Source organism: Bos grunniens, chromosome 26 (assembly GCF_055505025.1).
Source record: "Bos grunniens cultivar Pamir isolate PY7600 chromosome 26, Bosgru_T2T1.0, whole genome shotgun sequence".
Classification (NCBI taxonomy): domain Eukaryota; kingdom Metazoa; phylum Chordata; class Mammalia; order Artiodactyla; family Bovidae; genus Bos; species Bos grunniens.
The window spans coordinates 9038029-9052206 of NC_141190.1; the positions used below are offsets into that span (position 1 = coordinate 9038029).

Here is a 14178-nt window from a genome sequence, read left to right on the forward strand (position 1 = left end):
AGCCCTGCAGCAGCTACTGTGGCAAACTTCACTCCACACCCTTTCTAGGCCCACCTGTGTGCAGAGGCTGGATCCTCATTTGCCTTGAATGCCAGATGTAGTTTAGGTTTTGCCTTTCAGAGGCACTCGGTGAGACCTTGATTCAGAACTGAGCTACTTGGGGAGAGAGGGCATGGGACATCCGTCTTACTAGTTTATGGCATGGCAGCATGACTCTGAGCTGCTTCCTTATTCCATGACTATGACCAAGACAGCCCATCCCTAACCAGATGAGTTCTGCAGTTTAAGTTGATGGTGGCGGGGGTGGGGAGATGTTCCTAGAAGCTCAGGTCTCAATTCTCCGTCTTCAACCTTCACAAAGATTCTGCAAGTGATCTCTCTCCCTTCATAAAGTCCTTTCTTCTTTAGCTAACAGGAGGGGACTCTGTTATCTCCAGTAAAGAATTCATCCAAGCTAAATCTCACAAGAATGAGTATTGGACCTCTTTGGAGAATATGTGCATTGGACACTGTGTACACCAAACCACCTCTGGGAACACTTTTAAAGTTAAAATTGATGAGCAGTTTGGCACAGTGAACTTTTCATTATGCTAGCAAAGAAATTAATTTTAAGTACACAGGGCTGACATAGTGATACCTTACCACGTTATGGGTTTTACAAAGGACTGAAAAATCCCTTTGAACCCAAAAGCAGTCCCATCATCAGCGGACTGATGTTTTCACTTGTTGCAGCTGAATCTCGACCTCAAACCACAAGGAACAGAAGAGAGAAGAGAGTTCTTACTGTTCCAAACTGGAGAGAATGTTTATTGATTTCCTTATGTACCTGTCATATGTTAAACCTAGAAATACAACTAAGGAATGTCATTCCCTTCAGTTGGGAGCCCAAGTTCTATAAAGGAGGTCCCAGCTCTGACCATAATGGAAGGAAGACTGCGTGTGATAGAGGAGCTCACCATAGCTCTCCTTCCCCCAGGAATTTCCAAACCCATATTTCCAGGCATGTTCCCAGGCTTCTCAGGTGGCACCAGTGGTAAAGAGCCTGGCTGCCAGTGCAGGAGACATAAGACATGTGGGTTCGATCCCTGGGTTGGGAAGATTCCCCAGAGGAGGAAATGGCAACCCACTTATGTATTCTTGCCTGGAAAACCCCATGCACAGAGGAGCCTGGCAGGCTGCAGTCCATGGGGTCATAAAAGAGTCAGACATGACTTAGCTTAGTCAGAAGCAACTTAACATTCACACACATTCCCAGCAATACTGACAGTCCTGCTTTTCTCAGACAAAAGGGTAGACACACTATTCCAAGTCTATAGAGCTCCTCTTCACAAATTTACCCCAATCCTACTTTCAACACCAAGGGCAAAAGGTAAACAGAAACATAGGGGGTATGGAAAAGATTGTGATTTGGAATCTGAAGATTGAGGCTTTTTTCTCAGTGATCTTCATCCAAGTTTCATTTTCCTTGTGTGAAAAATAAAGACTAACACAAAAATCACCTGATTAATATAGGTGTTTTCTTTTAAGTTCTTCGCTAACTCTACAGCATGATGCAAATGAGTTATTAAATTGAATGTGGATGCCCAAGTGGGCAGGTTCCGTACCTTTAAAACCTTATAGCACAGTCATTTTCTTGGTGTATTCCTCAAGCTTAGTTCTATAGATCTCCCTATTAGAGTTTGACATACTCAACCTTGGGGAGAAGGAGATTTTTGCTATTTTTCAAAACTTCCAGAGGATTTTAAAGTTTAGATAAAATTGAAATTGCCAAACTTCCCTATTTCTCTACCATTAGATAAACAGTGTGGAGCTATATACCTTGGCAGAGCATTTGGAAATTTTTCTGATGATTTGTCTCTTTCCAAAACCACACATTAGAATCTACTGCCTTTGGCAGTGACAAATTTGACCTGTTTGCCATACAAGATTATGAAGGCCGATTGGAGGAAAGCGGGCTACAGCTGCATTTATCATGATGATTTCAGGGACAAAGGACAATATCTTTGATGTAATTTTTCCTTCCACATAAATCTCAGATGCATAGCATCTCCCACCAGTACTGTGCACTTGTGGGGGAAAGTACCTCACTGTCCTTTTCATTGCTGTTGAGGTTTTGGCTGCACCTCACCACATCTGAGATCTTAGTTCCCCAGTTAGGGATCAAACTTGTGCCCCCCGCATTGGGAGTGCAGAGTCTTAATCACTGGACCACCAGAAAAAATCCCAACACAATCCTTTGATAGAACTTGGGGGAAAAAAGGACCAAGTGAAACAGAAAGCAACTTGCTTATCAAAGTCCAATGGGACTCAATGCTCTCTAGGGCCTAAAGCACATTGTCGGAACCTCCCTGGTGTCCCAGTGGCTAAGAAGCCCCTGCCAGTGCAGAGAACATAGGTTCGATCCAATGGGAGCCTGACGCTAAAGCACATTGTCAGAACCTCCCTGGTGTCCCAGTGGCTAAGAAGCCCCTGCCAGTGCAGAGAACATAGGTTCGATCCAATGGGAGCCTGACGCTAAAGCACATTGTCAGAACCTCCCTGGTGTCCCAGTGGCTAAGAAGCCCCTGCCAGTGCAGAGAACATAGATTCGATCCAATGGGAGCTTGATGCTAAAGCACATTGTCAGAACCTCCCTGGTGTCCCAGTGGCTAAGAATCCCCTGCCAGTGCAGAGAACACAGGTTCGATCCCTGGTTGAACTAAAAGCGCCACAGCTACTGAGCCTGTGCACTCTAGAGCCCGTGCTCTGCAACTAGAGAGCAGCCCTCCACTGCTTTAGAGAAAATCTGCCACCTAAGAAAACCTAAAGAGCAACAAAGAGCCCATGAGCCAAAATGAAGACCCAGCATAACCAAAACTAAATAAAAGTAAAATTTTTTAAAAAGAGAGATAATCAAAAATTTTTTTATTATTATTATTACACTGTCTTTCTTGTATTGAGCAGAACCAGCCTGAGGAGGAAGCTTGCCTGGTGAGAACTACTGTCTCCCCTGCCTAGAGCAAATGTACTGAACCATTCACAGAGGATTCTATCCCCCCTCCCACCCACCACCCACCCCCGCCTTGGATCAGCCAAAATGCAAAGGGGAAGGAAAGCAGGCCATCCCCAAGCTATGGAGCAAATGCATACCAATCTCATGCTCTTTCTTGTTGCAGTCTGTCTGACTTTTTCCCAAGGATAACCCACTTAAGATCTAGGGGAAAGAAGAAAAAGTTCTTACTCATGTGTTCTACCTGGAGTGATAAAATGTCTGCAGGAGAACTTAACATTGTGGGTTCGTCATCGATTTGGGATGGTTATCACTGCAGATGGTGACTGCAGCCATGAAATTAAAAGACGCTTACTCCTTGGAAGGAAAGTTATGACCAACCTAGATAGCATATTCAAAAGCAGAGACATTACTTTGCCAACAAAGTTTCGTCTAGTCAAGGCTATGGTTTTTCCTGTGGTCATGTATGGATGTGAGAGTTGGACCGTGAAGAAGGCTGAGCGCCGAAGAATTGATGCTTTTGAACTGTGGTGTTGGCGAAGACTCTTGAAAGTCCCTTGGACTGCAAGGAGATCCAACCAGTCCAGTCTGAAGGAGATCAGCCCTGAGATTTCTTTGGAAGGACTGATGCTAAAGCTGAAACTCCAGTACTTTGGCCACCTCATGCGAAGAGTTGACTCATTGGAAAAGACTGATGCTGGGAGGGATTGGGGGCAGGAGGAGAAGGGGACGACAGAGGATGAGATGGCTGGATGGCATCACTGACTTGATGGACATGAGTCTCGGTGAACTCCGGGAGTTGGTGACGGACAGGGAGGCCTGGCGTGCTGCGATTCATAGGGTCGCAAAGAGTCGGACATGACTGGGCAACTGCTCTGATCTGATCTGATCTAATAAGCTTACGTGGCCTCTGAGACAGCCAGACTCAAATGGTATGGCCAATGAATTGAGAGGGGTACCTGTCTGATACTCCCTCCACTGTGTGAAGCCAGAACCAAGCCTCACTGTGAACCAGAAGCTGAGGAAGGGTTTTGATCCTGAGAGGCTGAGATTAGGGTAGGGAGGTCCCACTGGAGGTAAGTGGATTCCCCAAGAATCAAGGAGGTCGGCCCATGAAGTCAGAACCACGCAGGAATCTCAAGCTTGCAGGAGTCAAAGGCAGGATCCATCAGATATGGAGTCAAGACAGGTCCAGGCAGGGATGAAGTCTAAGCTAAAGCAGATGAGACACAAATCCCAAAGGGTGAGCAGTCTTGTGTAAAGACCCAGATCACCTATAGGTAGTGTTTGTGACTCCATTTTGCACATCAGTAGATTAAGGAGATTTGCATGGGTTGGGCTGGCTAATCACACCAACACAAAGGGTGACAACTTCCTGAGCTGCTGCCACGTAGAAATTTATTAAAACAGGACAAGGAGGACTTTTTAAAATAATAATAAAAAATAAAATGAAATTAATTTATGGAACTCTTTGTATGTTCCTGACCTCTTCTAAAAACATGGCACAACCTGCCTCATTTAATACTCATACTTTGAGGATGGTATTATTCCTATCCCTAGTTTCCATTTGGATGAAAAGAAAAACAATCATAGAGAAGTTAAATAGCCAAGACTCCTACTGCCAGTAGGAGATGAAGCTGGATTCAAAACCAGATCATCCGTCTTCAGAGCCTTCCAGCTTGACCATCAGCTACACCATGCAATACAAGTCTTTTACTACTAATAGTATTAACATACCCGACCTCCTTTGTGAAAGTGAAAGTGTTAGCCACTCAGTCATGCCTAACTCTTTGCAACCCCATGGACTGCAGCCCACCAGCCTCCTCTGTCCATGGGATTTTCTAGGCAAGGATACTGGCGTAGTTTGCCATTTCCTTCTCCAGAGGATCTTCCCAACCCAGGGATCAAACTCAGACCTTCTGCACTGCAGGAAGATTCTTTACCAATTGAATGACCAGGAAAGACCAACCTCCTTAGGGTAACAATCAAATAATTCCTATAAAGTAGTCAAAAGCACAGAGCTGGGTCTTCCCTGGTGGTCCAGTGGATGGGAATCTGCTTTGCAATTCAGAGGACATGGGTTCGATCCCTGGTTGGGGAGCTAAGATCCCACATGCCACAGAGCAACTAAGCTCATGCACCACAGCTAGAGAGTCCATGGGCCAAACAAAAGGTCCCAAGTGCTGCAAGTAACACCCGACCCAGTCAAATAAATATATAAATATTTTTTATAAAACCAAGGCTAATAGGAGGTCAACTATTTAGACTCAGGAATTGTGAGAAGAGGTAAGGATTCTAAAATCATCTAGTCCAACCCCCATGTCATACAGATGAGTTACTTGCCCAAAGTCACTGTCATTGAGACTTTATACTCATCCATATCTGATTCTCCATTCCTCTGCAGACACACAGGAAGTTCACACTTCCCAGCCCTCTGGCAGTCATTTCATTGGTCAATGGACTGGAGATGGCATTGACGGGTGTCATCTCTGGATTGAAGTATTAATGTGGAGGCATTTGAGACCAAGTGTGAGTTCTCCATGATCTCTCTGCTGTGGTGCAGAGATCATGGTAACTGCAGATCCCCCAGGTTACAAGATCTCCGAGGCACCATTTGGAAGAAATGTACCTCAGAGTCCTCAGACAGAAGTGTGCTTTGCATAAAGAAGGAAATGCCTATGTGTTAAGCAAATAAAGATTTTACCACGGCAAAGACCCCCATCCATCATGATTAACACAGCCACCTGATTAAATTAGCTAATGACACTGACTCCTTATCCAAATTATAAATCTTCTTTTAGAATTTCCTTCAGTCCAATAAATGCCATGAATCAAATGGTTTTACATCCACATATAGAAAATTGAAATCGAAATCCTATCTCACAATACTCACACAAATTAACTCAAAATAGATGAAAGGTTTACACATAACACCTGAATCTATAAAACTCCTAGAAGAAATATAGGGAAGATCACTGATCTTGGCAATAATTTTTTTGAATATGCCCCCCCCCCCAAAAAAGCACAAGCAACAAAAACAAAAATCAATACTACAGCAAATGGAAAAGCTTCCAAACAGCAGATGAGACAATCAACAAAACGAGAAGATAGCCTACAGGAGAAAATATTTGCAAACCATATGTTAGATAAGAAGTTAATATCCAAAATATAAAGAACTCATACAACTCAACAACCAAAAAACAAACAATTCCATTGAAAAATAAGCAGAGGAAATACAAAGATTTTTTTCCCCAAAGACATCCAAATGATGAAAGGGTATATCAAAGGATGCTCCACATTACATTTTGAAATATATTAAAATTTCTCTAATTTAGAGATCACATTTCATGTACTCTCAACTCTAAGACATGGCTAAAATAAGGAGGAAATATAAAAGGCTCCCAGGTCATAGAAACTTATGAAAGGAAATCCATGCATTTTATACCATAGGAGAGTCTCTTCAGCTCATGCAGGGCTTGGTGATTTTTAATTTACATAAAGTTCTAACCAACCTTTCTCTGTCTTCCAATCACAGATTGTTTCTAGAAGCAGTCACGCAGGTAGCAAAAGCGATAGCTAAAAGAGGGCTCAGATGAAAAATGACTTAGTCTATGACAACAGTCAGTGATCACAGAAACAGCTTGAGTCATTTTTGCTTGATAGTCTGTAAATCAGCAGAAGAATGTGTACCATATTTGAAAACATTTTCCTCCAAGATTTTTTTTTTTTAAGTTTGGGGTTTAAAAGAAAGAACTTCATGTTTTAAAGCTATTTAGAAAGTAAAAATGAAGATGGAGACAAAAACAAACAAATCTGTTTCCAAATGCTACAAGGTTTTATTAAGTCAGGATTTGGAGAATTTTTATTTTCTGCATTTTACTTAAACATTTAATTTTTGTGCTATGATCATGTATTATTTTTGTGATACAAAGATAATTTTTTTAAAGGATGAATGCAGGGTATGAAAAAGTCACACTGAGTAACTAATTCAACTAGGTTAAAAAAATGGTGTCAACCCTGCTAATCTACTCTTGGACAAGGACATGCTTGCATGCTTAGTTGTGTCCAACTCTTTGCAGCCCCATGAACTGTAGCCTGTCAGGCTTCTTTGTCCATGGGATTCTTCAGGCAAGAATACTGGTATGGGTTGCATTTCCTCCTCCAAGGGATCTTCCTGAGCCAGGGATCAAACCAGCATCTCCTGTGTCTCCTGTATTGCAGGCGGATTCATTATCCACTGAGCCAATATTAAGTTCAGTTCAGTCGCTCAGTCGTGTCCAACTCTTTGCAACCCCATGGATCAAAGCACGCAGGCCTCCCTGTCCATCACCAACTCCCGGAGTTTACCCAAACTCGTGTCCATCGAGTTGGTGATGTCATCCAGCTATCTCATCCTCTGTTGTCCCCTTCTCCTCCTGCCCCCAATCCCTCCCAGCATCAGGGTCTTTTCAAACGAGTCAACTCTTCATATCAGGTGGCCAAAGTATTGGAGTTTCAGCTTCAGCATCAGTCCTTCCAAAGAAATCCCAGGACAGATTTCCTTTAGAATGGACTGGTTGGATCTCCTTGCAGTCCAAGGGACTCTCAAGAGTCTTCTCCAACACCACAATTCAAAAGCATCAATTCTTTGGTGCTCAGCTTTCTTCACAGTCTAACTCTCACATCCATACATGACCACTGGAAAAAGCATAGCCTTGACTAGATGGACCTTTGTTGGCAAAGTAATGTCTCTGCTTTTTAATATGCTATCTAGGTTGTTCATAACTTTCCTTCCAAGGAATTTAATTTCATGGCTGCAATCAGCCAATCTTAGGCATCATCAAATGAAAAACACCACTGAAAATAGTTTTTTGTGTTCTTTTTCCTTGGAAACGAGGCAGACAGTGCTCACCTTACTCCATCTTGGTTGAGCTCCTAACCAACCAATCAATCAATGATCAGATCATGTGGTACTTTCAGAAAAACTAAGGCATCAACTAGTGTAGTCAGGTCTAATGGAACAGAACAGGTTCTACCTACTTATTAATTTCTCTAATCAGTAAACAGGCTGAGCTGCCTCTTCATGCCCAGGTGAGCTAAACCTTGGATTCATCATAAGAGAGCAAGGTTATCCTGAATTTGATAAGGATATTGGTGTTTTCCTAAAAGAACAGGTACCACAATGTGACATAGGGCTCTGACCATTGCCTAACAAATGAGTCCACAGATAAAGATGGGATGGAAGATTCATATTGTTTCCATTCCAGTGTGTCAATTCCCACGTTGGTATACTCAGAAGATTTAATTACTGAGGTTCAGCCTGATCACTGACATATTTGAAGAGATGCCAGGGTAAACAACCGGTCTGTTTATATCAATGCATTCTTGCTGAACATCAATCAGCCTTAGTGAGTTTCTTTTTAAAAGCTGGAATTGTGAATTGGCTGAGGAACTATTTCTTTCAAAAACCAAACCATTGAGCTATAAGCCTTTTAAATAGAATGAGCAGTCAACCAAAAAAAAAAGAAAAAGGGCTTCCGATCTCACCTCACACTGCTGAAAAACTGCCTCAAAATATCTTGAAAGAGACAGGCCACCAATAGCAGGTTTATGTAAGCCCTTAACAGCACCATTAAAGGGAGAAAAAACCATCAGAAAATTGGCATGATGTTCCTGACAGTCCTGCCAGCACTGCTGGGACAGGACATCTCTAGCCAAACCACAAGTCCTGCCATAATCAAACTGAATTATGAAACAAAAGAAAACATCTTGCTCTAGTTTAAGCAGGTCATAAGCCAAATTATCCTTGAAAAGTCTTTGCAGGGAGAAAAAACAAACCCAATTTGTAGAGGAGAAAATGAGATGCTAAGCGATGCTTAAAATCTTGCCCAGGAAGGAGGCTGCCTGCATCATACACGCGTTGAAGGTGGAAGTAAACGAGTGGACGTGTGTATCAGCAACTCTCCCAAGGACTGAGGTGTGCTTTAGCTGACTGAAACTCAAAGACATCTGCAAGATAAGAGTATCATAGCAACACTTGGTGCTGAGGAGAAAACGGGATCAGTGAGGACTGTCACAGTCAGAAAGCGTGTGCCCGTCTGAAGGGCACGACAGCCCGGTGTTGATGGGTTTTCTCATTTTTTAGTGAAAAGTCAGTAGGTAAAGTATAATTGATCTATGACGTTGTGTTACTTTCAGATGTACAGCAAAGTGATCCCATTATACATATACACATGCAAATACATACATATACATATTTCTCAGATTCTTTTAAATCATAGCTTATTACAAGACATTGTATATGGCACCCTATGCTCCAACAGGTCCTTGTTAATCTATTTTATATGTAGTAGTGAGTTTGCTAATCCCAAACTCCTAATTTATCTCTCCCCTCCCTTCCCCTCAGGTAATCATAAATTTGTCTTCTATGTCTGTGAGTTTGTTTCTGTTTTGTTAATATGTTCCTTTGTATCATTTTTTTTAGATTCCACATATGAGGTATCATGTGATATTTGTCTTTCTCTGACTTCACTTAGTATGATAACCGTTATGTCCAAAAAGCCAGTGATATCAGTGTTTATCTTAATTTCTTGATTTCAAATGCAGGCAAACGATTCTGAATAAACATTTTATCATTATTTAGGTCAACGTTATGTGTGACAAACTTAACACCTGTCAACCACAAGTTGCAACTGCCAATTTAATCCATTGCTTCCTTTATTCAAAATTGTTTTCTGAAATAAACTCACAGACATAGAAAACAATAAAAATGAAAATGAAAAAACTAGTGAAAAATAAAAAAATAATGAAAAATTAAAAAAAAAACTAGTCAGATAAGGAAGGGATGTAGAGAGAGGTTGGGGTTACAAGATGTAAGCTTTTATGTACAGAATGGATGAACAAGGTCCTACTATAAAGCACGGACAACTATATTCAATATTCTATGATAAACTATAATGGAAAAATATTTTAAAAAAGAATGTATATATATATCTAAATCACTTTGCTGTATTGTAGAAATTAATACAAAATTGTAAATGAATTATATTTCAATTTTTAAAAATTGATAATAAGGAAAAAAAGGGATGCTAAAAAATATTTTGGAAGCTAAAAAAACATTTTGGAACCTGGGGTTAGAGATGGACAACCGTTTATAAAGAAAGGTGGAATCCCATTTGGGAGGGAAGCAGAACCAAGGTGGTGCATGGAGGTGGCAGTGGGAATGGAAAGAGGGCATACATTTGAGAAGTACTGGTGAAGCCTGTCACCAGGATTTGACAACTGCTCAGTGTGGGAGGTGAAGGACGGGGGAAACCAGACGTCACTTTAATTTTTCTAAGATTGAGAGAATTTGATGCCACTAACCAAAGGAGATGTGGGAAAACAAATTGTTAAAACGGATTCAATTTGAGTACCGGCTATTCAGGCAGGTCTAAAAGCATTAGAGTGAAACCTGAGGTTAATGTTTGTGACTACAACGCAGAACAAAAATCTCATGAATATAGCAGTTCTTCCAAGATTCTAGCAAATTGGAATTTAAAAAATGCATATGGGAGAGAAATAGATTTAATTTCCCCTAAAAGTATTACAACCTTGTTCAAGATTTCTGGCAGAATCCAGAAAAGGGGAAAAGGTGAAAAAACATGGTTGCCCAAGAGTGTTGTTTTACTTTTGCATAAGAAACACGGGGAGGAATGACTCCTGTTTTGCCTAATGGACCACAGCTGAGCAAGCTGAAACCTGATGTTTCACATTCCATCTTCCAACCTCTGCTCTGTGTCTGAAGTTTGCACTTAATGAGATACATGAGAGACTCCAGTAAATTATGAAATCTGCTGCTGGCTGAGATAGGTTTTCATGCTACAAAAGTGGGGTCTCATGTTCAGAGGAAAGAGGCTGGAGTTTTAGCCCTTTCCTTGGGGTCACAAAGAGTTGGACATGACTGAACATGCACGCACATCAAATTCGCATGGAGAGGATAAATAACTGTGGTTTAGAATACGGGTTTGGTAAGTTCAAATCCCACTACTGCCCTAACGAGAGGAAGTCACTTAACTTCTCTATGCTTCTAGTCTCTCATCCACTTTTAACGGCTTTTGTGAGGATTAATTGAGAAACAAATGGTAAGTGCACTTAAAAGTTATTAAATAGGATTGCTTCACAATTACTCTTTTTGGTGTAGATACTTTTACCGAGCCCTAATGAATAATTCCTCTCATACTTTAGTCTTAACCCATGAGATCTCCTATTTTCTACAACAAAAATTTCCCTTGACTTGGCATGAGTATTTAAGACCCGTGAATGAATTAATGCCTTCAGTAAAGGGAATTCTCAGAGGCCTCCCCACTCTGAGGTGTCTTTCCTGTATAGGAAGTTAGGCAGACAATTACTTATCCATGAAACAGAATGAAATAATGCCATTTGTAGCAACACGGATGAACCTAAATATTATTATGTTAAGTGAAGTAAGCCAGACAAGAGAAAGATAAATATCACATGATGTTGCTTATATGTGAAATCTAAAGAACAAATAAACTTATTTTCAAAACAGAAAGAGACTCAGACAAAGAAAACAAATTTATGGTTACCAAAGCAGAAAGGGCAGGGGATAAATTAGGAGTTTGGGATTAACATATACACTCTACTATGGTTTTTCCAGTGGTCATGTATGGATGTGAGAGTTGGACTGCGAAGAAGGCTGAGAGCCGAAGAACTGATGCTTTTGAAATGTGGTGTTGGAAAAGACTCTTGAGAGTCCCTTGGACTGCAAGGAGATCCAACCAGTCCATTCTGAAGGAGATCAGCCCTGGGATTTCTTTGGAAGGAATGATGTTAAAGCTGAAACTCCAGTACTTTGGTCACCTCATGCAAAGAGTTGACTCACTGGAAAAGACTCTGATGCTGGGAGGGATTGGGGGCAAGAGGAGAAGGGGACGACAGAGGATGAGATGGCTGGATGGCATCACCGACTCAATGGACATGAGTTTGGGTGAACTCCGGGAGTTGGTGATGGACAGGGAGGCCTGGCGTGCTGCGATTCACGGGGTCACAAAGAGTCAGACACGACTGAGCGACTGAACTCAACTTGGAGCTGGCTCTTGACATCTCTGCTTTAACCAATGGGGCTCAGTCTCCTGGTATGCCTTCACAGCACAACTGTTTCCTTTTGGCAAAGATGACTGGGTGGGGGGCATGCCTTTCCTCATCTTCCTGCTGAGAACCTACTTCACAGCATGTGGGAGCTGTACACAGAGAAAATGTTGATATTGCTGTGAAAGCTGCAGAGTGCTGGAAAGGCATTAATTATCCTAACAGGGATCCCCCAGATGGAGTCAAGGGCTTAATGTATTTCTTCCTCTTAAACTTTATACACTCTTCTATTCAGGAACTTACTATTTAATGAGCATATGTCAATTTGGTGTTCGAGTCCCATTCTGTTCTTCCCTCTATCACTTGTACCATCCTAGAGTTTCACACACAGAGCCCTAGGTTTACCAATGACGCAACTGAGGCTCAAGGAAGTTCAAAGAGCTAGTAAGTTGCAGATACAGGATGTGAATTCACATCTTTGGATTCCAGTTGCAGCCGCCACATCACCCTGACACAGGAGAGGTGATCAATAACATGCCCGATAAACCCTCCTCTTCTTCAGCCCTTGCCTGATGAAAATTTTGCTCTACCATTCACACTCTATCTTCAAATCACCAGGCAACTACTAAATACAGAAATCAATCAATCAGCTTGTTCATAGAGGAAATGATATGGGGGCTGAGTGATGGAAATGGCAGGATCCTGAAGCTGGGGTTGGGGGTAAGTAAAGATGCAGGAGGCACAAAACAAGGAGACTCTGGGGCTCTCTGAGGGCAGAGGCACTTGCTGTCAGGCAGGCATATCACACCTCAAGGATAATACAGACAAGTGGTCTTCAAAAGCTTTGGCTCCTGAAACCCCTAAAAGAAATTTCTACTTCCTTGTGTATTTTTTTTTATTAATTTATATGTTAATTGAAGGATAATTGCTTTACAGAATTTTGTTGTTTTCTGTCAAACCTCAACATGAATCAGCTATAGGTATACACATGTCCCTTCCCTCTTTAACCTCCCTCCCCATCCCACCCCTCTAGGTTGATACAGAGTCCCTGTTGAGTTCCCTGAGACATACAGCAATTCCCATTGGCTATTTTACATTTATGGCAATGTAAGTGTCCACGTTACTCTCTTCATACATCTCACCCTCTCCTCCCCTCTCTCCATGACCATAAGTCTGTTCTTTATGTCTGTTTCTCCATTGCTTCCCTGAAAATAAATAAAAATATGGAATGCTTCACAAATTTGAGTATCATCCTTGTGTAGGGGCCATGTTAATCTCTGTATTATTCCAATTTTAGTATATGTGCTGCCAAGGCGAGCACTCGTGTGTTTCAAAAGAGGACATCTAAAGCTCTTACATGCTGAAATACTTATAAAAATTGTATTTTCTAAATTCCTGTATACTGTACACATATTTCAAATTTATTTTGGCCAAACATAAGCAGAAGAATCTGTATGTTAGATTTACAAAAAAATAGCCACAGACCTTAGTCAAACCCATTTTTATCAAATTGGGCTGCCAAATAGTAACCAGAACTACTATTAGAAACTATCAGACTTCAGTTTCAATTTCAATAGACATATTCATATATACACTTCAACTATGTGATAACCTTTTCACTCCTTCACTGAAGCTCTAAGACAAGACACAGTACTTGGCACGAGTTTGAAACCTAGAGAAACAAGATGCGGTCTGTTTCCACTTGCTTTGGGCTTACCAGTCTCCCTCTCTGGAACAATCTGCTCTGAAATCATCTCTGGGGTGATGCCCAGGAGATTTCTATATGTCTTGAAACCAGAGTGAGACTATATGCCCAGAGTGAGGCTATACGCCCGGAGTGAGGCTATATGCCCGGAGTGAGACTATACGCCCGGAGTGAGGCTCCAGATGAGTAGACGTTTGCCTTTACTTTCTGAAGCAGAACTCATATGGATCCTCCAGCAAAAAAAGTTCTTGAAAAACAGTTCAAATGCAAGTTGAGAATCTGGAAGTTGATCCCCTTCAATGCTAACTATGCCCAGCAGCCCCTTAAATCTTTAGGTACCTTCACCTGCACTGCTGCGAACGATGCCTTCTAGACTCTGCTCTCACATCCCAAATTTCCCTCTTTCATGACTCAG

General features: G+C 41.6%; 1 protein-coding gene and 1 non-coding gene across 3 annotated transcripts in view; both read right to left on the reverse strand.

The window, feature by feature from the left end:
- Window positions 1–14178, reverse strand: part of ASAH2 (N-acylsphingosine amidohydrolase 2) — an 82628-nt gene that overhangs the window by 66400 nt on the left and 2050 nt on the right. The gene's annotated exons all lie outside the window — the stretch shown is intronic.
- On the reverse strand, window positions 13276–13379 carry LOC147343976 (U6 spliceosomal RNA). Its single transcript, XR_015155904.1, has one exon. It is a non-coding gene; the product is annotated as a U6 spliceosomal RNA (small nuclear RNA).